The following is an 8,257-nucleotide window of genomic DNA, read 5'->3' on the forward strand; positions in this document are numbered from 1 at the left end:
GAGGCCTGTCCGTTCTGTCTCAAATATGTATCTGCAAACACTTCTCTCCATTTCCACAACTACCCACGTCCCATTGTGGAACCACTGGCTCTTTGAATAAAAATCCCTGAAGTGGCTTTGGCTTTTTGGCTAGGAGGTCTAAACCTGCTGACAACCTTCCTGCCCAGGATTCTGTGTGAACAAAAGTGCCTCTGCTGGGAGCTGGGATCCTTGGGACCATGCTTGCTAGTGCTGGATGAGTCTCTGGAAGGACGCACGGGACTCCTCAAAGCTGACCTGTCCCACCGAGGTCAAATGGATACCTCTGCATTGGCCCAAGGCCTCCAACTTACATCACTGTCACCATCACCGTCAGCATCCTTGTGAGCCTGCCCAAGGCCCCGATTCTGGGGAGACTCTTGGGAGCCAGGCCTTCCTTGGCTAAAGTCCAAAGGGATGGCGACTTCCACCAGCAAAGCCCCCACTGAACTGCGAAGATGTGGAGCGTAGGTCAGAGATAGGACCAGGAGGGGAGACGTCCTGACAGGCGATGAGTTCCCTAGGCTCTGGCCACCCCACTCACGTCCCATGTCCCGGGCACCCGCGGGACACCACCGCTTTACCCTCTCCTCTGTCCACAGCCGCCTCCACCCCACCCCGCAACCCACGCACACACGCTGGAGGTTACAAAACCACACGTCATGAATAGAGCCTGACGGAGCGAGAGTTCATTTCACGAGGGGGGAGATGGGGTGGGATGGGGTGGGGTGGGTGTTGGGGGGTCTGTAGACAGCCCGATTCTCCCTCGTGGGCGGCTACAGGTTACAAATGAATATCGCTTTTTGGTCGGAGGGGCTTCCTCAGGCCTTCACGTTTGTGGGACTATCTCTCAAACCCTTCCTTGAGGCAACAAAATAGATTCCACCCCACCCCTCGACGTTTCCCCGGGTGCTGGATGTATCCTGTCAACAGACCTGAGCCTGACACATTGAGTTAAACACCTTTATTGGCTTTGTGTGTTTGTTTGTTTCTGAGACGGAGTCTTGCTCTGTCCCCCCCCAGCCCCCCACCCCCGGCTGGAGTGCAGTGGTGTGATCTCAGCTCACTGCAACCTCTGCTTCCTGGGTTCAAGCGATTCTCCTGCCTCAGCGCCACCACGCCCGGCTCATTTTTTTTATTTTTAGTAGACACGGGGTTTGACCCTGTTTCATTGGTTTTCACTGGAGATTCTAGATTCGAGTCACACCTCATTGTGTGCCACATAATGACTTCTTTTTTTTTCTTTTCTTTCTTTTTTTTTTTAAAGCACAATATATCTGCTTTATTTGAGTGGCTTTATGTATCGTTATAACTGTGTTATAGATGAAGAAAAGGTATTAAACACGGTGCTAATGATAGTGAAAGTGAAAACAAAAGAAAGGGTATCTATTTTGTAGTTAGAATAAAGTTGCTCAGTATTTAGAGTTACCTAAATAAATCAGCATTTAAGCTCCTCCTAGTAAAAGCTTGCCAATCTGAATAATCCTCCTTTAAACACAATTTTTGATATGGTTAAAGTTTTTAAGAATGCGACTCCTGCAGAATAGCTGAACAGAAAATACACATTTGAAAAAGAACAACACAAGGATCAACCAGAGTTGGGAAAAAATCAAAAACAACACAAGTCTTATGAAGAACTGAGTTCTTAAAATATTACGGAGAACATAGCTATCGGAAGAGAAGGCAGTATTGGCAAGTTGATTGTTACATTTGTCAGCTAAACTAGCACTATTTTTTTGGCAATCTTTCAGGCACTCCAACTACTACTGCAAAATGAGATATAATCCATTAAACAACATATTCACAAATCAAAAAAATGTTTTAGTAATATAATCCTTCAGATTTAGAAGCAAATCAAGTGTTAAAACTCAACTGCTATAATAATTAACCACAAAGATAACCGTATCTGACAAAAAAGCTTCTACAGTGTTATGACTTCAGAATGATACTTTCTCTTGATATTTATTTATTTATTTATTTTATTTATTTTATTTTATTTTATTTTATTTTATTTTATTTTATTTTATTTTATTTTTTTCTTGAGACGGCATCTCACTCTGTCACCCAGGCTGGAGTGCAATGGCATAATCTTGGCTCACTGCAACCTCCACTTCACAGGTTCAAGTGATTCTCCTGCCTCACCCTCCTCAGTAGCTGGGACTACAGGCACCCGCCACCATGCCCAGCTAATTTTTATACTTTTTATAGAGACGGGGTTTCACCATGTTGGCCAGGATGGTCTCGATCTCTTGACCTTGTCATCCGCCTGCCTCGGCCTCCCAAAGTGCTGGGATGACAAGCATGAGCCACTGTGCCTGGCCTTCTCTTGATATTTAAACTTTTAAGTCAGTCCAGAAAAATATAATAAATGTTAACAGTAAGTATGGTGTTGAGGCAGAAGTAAGACTAAGCTTTTTCATATGTTATTCAGTTGATAACAATATGACCTGGGTAGTAATTTCCTATGTGTCTACTTATACACAAGTACAAAAAGGAAAAACAGAGATACTGCTAAATAAAAGGGTACACTAAGTTCTTAATAGTAACTCAATAAACTGGAACACTGTCAAAAAGCAGCAACTAGTGAATTTTTTCAGTGTTTTTTTCTATTATCCTATAAGTGAATTATGCTATTCCTTTCCAATGTCCCAAGCACTTTTTGTCCCAATCACCATTTATGTGTTTGACGAAAAAGTAACAAATCAAGTAACAAAACTAAACAAGCAAACAAACAAACAAAACACAACTACAGTATCTGCAAAATTTGGTAGAAGACTGAAACTGTTGAGTATAAGGATCTGGTATTCTATTATCATTAGTTAACTTAAGAGTTTGTTAAAGACTTACATTTCATAAGAAAACATGTTAGTTTGAAGTTATTGACCAGTATGTACCATCCCTAAGTATTAGTAACCAAATTCATGACAATAAAGAGCTATCTAACAAGAAAAATTAGTGACTACCAGCACCATCAACAAGACTTTGTCTTTACAATTCATTAATACTTACCATGCATTATAATGTCTAGGATTGACTCTGATAGCATTTCAAAAACATGCTAATGCTTTGTCCAATTCTTCAGTTAAGACAAACTCTCTCCCTAATAGAGTATAGGCATAAGCATAATTTGGATCCACTCGGATAGCTCTATGGAAGAATTTAATTGCAATATCGTGTTCCCGTTGCAGACTGAAACAGCTCCCTACAGCACACCAGGCCTCTGGCGAATTTTTATCAATGTCTGTTAAGTCTTTTGACAGAACTGAAAGAGCAACATCTTTTTGAAGATGCCAAAGTGTTGTAGAGTAGATTTCCATGCCTTCGACTCTATAATTCCAATCCTTCTAACCTCTGAGAATATTCTTTCAGCTTGCATGTACTCTGAAAGTTCAAAATAGACCCTTCCAATTTGGCACAGTACCCACCCAGTATTATAGTGGTGAGAAGGTAGATGGCTCAAAATATTTATAGCTTCTTTGCAGTGGTATGAACACAAAGCTAAATAACATTTCCCCCTTTCATGAAGAAGGCTCATCAAGCCTTCTGCTGCTGCGTTTTGTAGATTAAAAGCCTAAATCCGAGGTGTGATTGTGGATATTTTCCCTTCTGAAATGATGAAAGAGTCCAATTTTGTAATTTCCAGGCTATCATTTATGTTAGGTTGAGTTATTCCTCCTTTATTAGTTTTACTTTTTGTTTTTCTGTTTGGGATTTTAGGTGGAAACTTCATTTTTAATTTCTTCCTATTCTCCTTGGTCATGGAACTGTCACTAGTAAAGAGTCGTGAACTTCTTCGATGCAGTGCATTTGGGGGAGATGTCATAGTGGGGCTCAATATCTGACGTGTTGTACTTATTTATGGACCAGAACTTTCTGTTTGTGCAAGAATTGGAGTTACCTCTTGGCTATTTCCACTCTGTGAGAAGACAGACTTTGCTCCAGTTTGGATGATTCTGGCAACAGAGTTTTTTGAAGGGGTTCTGGTGGATGGCACATCAATTTCAGAAGGTGCATTAGTGTAGTTTTGTAAATAAGATCCATCTCCAGGACTTGGGGTTTCTAATGGCAAAATCCCAAAACTTGGGGTTAATGGACTAAGAGCTGCTGGTCCTCCTAATAAACGTCAACCAGTTTTTGGTTTATTTTGAACCTGTTGAGATAATATGGAAGTTCCTGTTCCCAGTGGGACAATATAAGGTAAAATTACAGCTGAATCAATAGAAGACACTGGGGAATCTGTATTCAAGGAATACTTTGAATTGGAGCATTCTAAATTCAATCTGTTTAATTCAGTTGTCTTCTGGGTTGTTTCCATAAGAACGGTCTCAGGCTGTCTGTGGCATAAACTATGATTAGGTACTTGTGTTGTGCAAGAGTTGGCCAGATAGTTGCTAAATTTCTGTAAAGATGTGAATTTAAATGTTTGGTCAGAATCTGGCTTTTCACTATTTCACATAATGATTCAAAGGGATACCAGAAGAAAGGATTTAAACTAAGGCTCTTTTGGTAACATTCTGGTCCTTTGGCAAGCCGATCTGTCTTGCAATATACATGCCCCAACAATGGAAGGGGAAAGCAAGCTGAATCACCAAACTCAGTAACAATATCATCATGGCTTTTCTGCTTATTAAACACTCCACCAGATAAGATTTGTTCCCCTTCTGCAAGCTTGCTGAGATCAACACAACATTTTGCAAGCAGGTATTTGCATTGCGGTGTAGGACAACTGTGGCCTTTCAAGAGTCTTTATGCTTTATAGGCCTTTCCTGGGCAGTAAGAACAGGTCGCCAGTAAAAACAAGGCTTCTTCTGAGTGTACTTCTGCATAAAGGCGTTCTGCGAGGAAAACCCCATCTCAGTAAGCATAGTAGTTTAGTGCTTGCCATATAGCAGCCTGGAAGGTTTCCTACAGCACTATCATCCTCCAGGCTCAGACCCACTTTCTGCAGTGCCTCAGGCACCGCCCCCACCCCACCCACACCCCTCCCCGCCGTAGTGGCTCCGGCCGGCCAGCCTCGGCTCATTTAAACTCACCAGTTTTGTAGCTTGCCTGTTCACTCTGATGGTAGTTTCTTTTGCTGTGCAGAAGCTCTTTAGTTTAATTAGATCCCATTTGTCAATTTTGGCTTTTGTTGCCATTGCTTTTGGTGTTTTAGACATGAAGTCCTTGCCCATGCCTATGTCCTGAATGGTAATGCCTAGGTTTTCTTCTAGGGTTTTTATGGTTTTAGGTCTAATGTTTAAGTCTTTAATCCATCTTGAATTGATTTTTGTGTAAGGTGTAAGGAAGGGGTCCAGTTTCAGCTTTCTGCATCTGGCTAGCCAGTTTTTCCAGCACCATTTATTAAAGAGGGAATCCTTTCCCCATTGCTTGTTTTTCTCAGGTTTGTCAAAGATCAGATTGTTGTAGATATGTGGTGTTATTTCTGAGGGCTCTGTTCTGTTCCATTGATCTATATCTCTGTTTTGGTACCAGTACCATGCTGTTTTGGTTACTGTAGTTTTGTAGTGTAGTTTGAAGTCAGGTAGTGTGATGCCTCCAGCTTTGTTCTTTTGGTTTAGTATTGACTTGGGGATGCGGGCTCATTTTTGGTTCCATATGAACTTTAAAGTAGTTTTTTCCAATTCTGTGAAGAAAGTCATTGGTAGCTTGATGGGGATGGCAAAGGGATCTAGAACTGGAAATACCATTTGACCCAGCCATCCCATTACTGGGTATAGACCCAAAGGACTCTAAATCATGCTGCTATAAAGACACATGCACATGTATGTTTATTGAAGCACTATTCACAATAGCAAAGACTTGGAACCAACCCAAATATCCAACAATGATAGAGTGGATTAAGAAAATGTGGCACATATACACCGTGGAATACTATGCAGCCATAAAAAATGATGAGTTCATGTCCTTTGTAGGGGCATGGATGAAATTGGAAATCATCATTGTCAGTAATCTATCACAAGAACAAAAAACCATACACCGCATATTCTCACTCATAGGTGGGAATTGAACAATGAGAATACATGGATACAGGAAGGGGAACATCACATTCTGTGGACTGTTTTGGGGTGGGGGGAGGTGGGAGGGATAGCATTAGCAGATATACCTAATGCTAGATGATGAGTTAGTGGGTGCAGTGCACCAGCATGGCACATGTATACATATGTAACTAACCTGCACATTGTGCACATGTACCCTAAAACTTAAAGTATAATAATAATAAAATAAAAATGAAAATAAACTCACCAGTTACCAGGGGATGGGGGAGGCCGAGCCAGAATGACTTATTTACCCTGCTGACTCTGGAAAGCCAGGCCCCTTGCGATCCATTGCAAAGCGAGAGTTACCTCATGTTTGGAAAATGGATCTGCTCCCAAGTTCAGTGGAGGGATGTGGCATGTAGGACGAGGGACTCTCTTCCTTCTAATTCGGTCTGCACAGTGGGGCCTAGGGCTGGAGCTCTCTCTGTGCAGATGGCTGACTCCCTCTACCTTGGGTTCCATCGGCCCCACCCTGGGACACGGGCCTTGGCAGATTCTGGCCCTTAAGTCGCTGTCAGAAACCCCATCTCGTGCTCGGATGCCCCAATGACTGCGGCTCGCACCTCTCTGGAAACATTGGAAATCTCTCCTCTAGGCATGGTCACCTAAAACCCCAGGAGCTGGGGACACACGGCCACCATCAACCTCACTGCTTTCGGGAGAGAATGCTGAGAGTCTCTTACCGACTCTCTCTTGACTTGAGTTCTTCATGGGTGTGTGGTTAAGACGTAGTGAGACCAGATGTATTAACTCAGGCCGGGTGCTGGTGGCTCACGCCTGTAACTCCAACATTTTGGGAGGCCGAGGCCGTAGGATCCCTTGAGGAATCGCCTAACCCTGGGAAGGTTGAGGCTGCAGTGAGTGAGCCATAATGGTGTCACTGCACTCCAGTCTGGGCAAAAGACAGAGTGAGGCCCTGTCACAGGCAGGTAGGCAGGCAGGCAGGCACACAGACAACAGCTGTATTATGTTCTTGTCAGGGTAGGAAGTAAAAATAACAGAATACAGCGCATTTTTTTTTTTTTGGGACGGAGTTTCACTCTTGTTGCCCACACTGGAGTGCAATGGCACCATCTCGGCTCACCACAACCTCCATCTCCCGTGCTCAAGCGATTCTCCTGCCTCAGCGTCCTGAGTAGCTGGGATTACAGGCATGTGCCACCACACCCGGCTGATTTTGTATTGTTAGTAGAGACGGCATTTCTTTATGTGGGTCAGGCAGGTCTCGAACTGGCCACCTCAGGTGATCTGCCCACCTCGGCCTCCCAAAGTGCTGGGATGACAGGCGTGAGCAATTGCGCCCAGCCAACTAAGTTTTTTTTTTTAATTTTCAATTTTAATCTATTTATTATTATTATTATTTTTTGAGACGGAGTCTCGCTCTGTTGCCCAGACTGGAGTGCACTGGTGTGATGTCGGCTCACTGCAAGCTCTGCCTCCAGGGTTCACGCCATTCCCCTGTCTCCGCCTCCCAAGTAGCTGGGACTACAGGCGACCGCCACCGCACCTGGCTAATTTTTTGTATTTTGAGTAGAGACGGGGTTCTTGTGGTAGCCAGGATGGTCTCAATCTCCTGACCCCTGTGATCTGCCCACCTCGGCCTCCCAAAGAGCTGGGATTACAGGCTTGAGCCACCGCGCCCGGCCTACTTATCTATTTATTAACTTTGATTCCAGGTTATGAAACCAGTTAGTTTTTGTATTTTTTTAGAGACGAGGTTTCACCATGTTGTCAAGGCTTGGATCAAGGGATCCACCTTCCCTCGCCTCCCAAAGTGCGGGGATGACAGGCTTGAGCCTAACGCACCCGGCTCCCCCTCTTCCCCCCACCAGCTTATCCCTCAGGTGCCCGAGGCCGAGCAGTGGTGTGTGGTTCCCACCCCCAGCGCCCCCTCCTCCGGTCGCCCCCGCGGTGTCCGCGAGTGTGTCCTGAAGGAGCTCGTTGGTGTGGGGGTAGAGACGGTTGAGTGAGATGCGCCCCTCCCACACGGGGAAGGGCGCCGCCTGGTCTGGCGAGCGCAGGTCCCGTGCTCCCCTCTGGCGGCTGCGCGCGGGCCGTGTGAGCGATCGCGGTGGGCTCAGGCAGGTGATGCTTGCGCCTGCCGGCCACCGAGGGGCTACCGTTCTGCCTCCGACAGGTTGTGTGTGGGTTTACCTGGAGGTGCTTTGCCTGGGAGCAAGGAGGCTGGTGGACGGGGG

At 44.7% G+C, this 8,257-nt stretch overlaps 1 pseudogene; it reads right to left on the reverse strand.

Moving 5' to 3' along the window:
* Nucleotides 1–3,023: 3,023 nt before the first annotated feature.
* Nucleotides 3,024–4,938, reverse strand: LOC101125157 (cell division cycle protein 27 homolog; annotated as a pseudogene).
* Between the last annotated feature and the right edge of the window lie 3,319 nt (nucleotides 4,939–8,257).

Source organism: Gorilla gorilla, chromosome 1 (assembly GCF_029281585.2).
Source record: "Gorilla gorilla gorilla isolate KB3781 chromosome 1, NHGRI_mGorGor1-v2.1_pri, whole genome shotgun sequence".
In the NCBI taxonomy this organism is placed as follows: domain Eukaryota; kingdom Metazoa; phylum Chordata; class Mammalia; order Primates; family Hominidae; genus Gorilla; species Gorilla gorilla.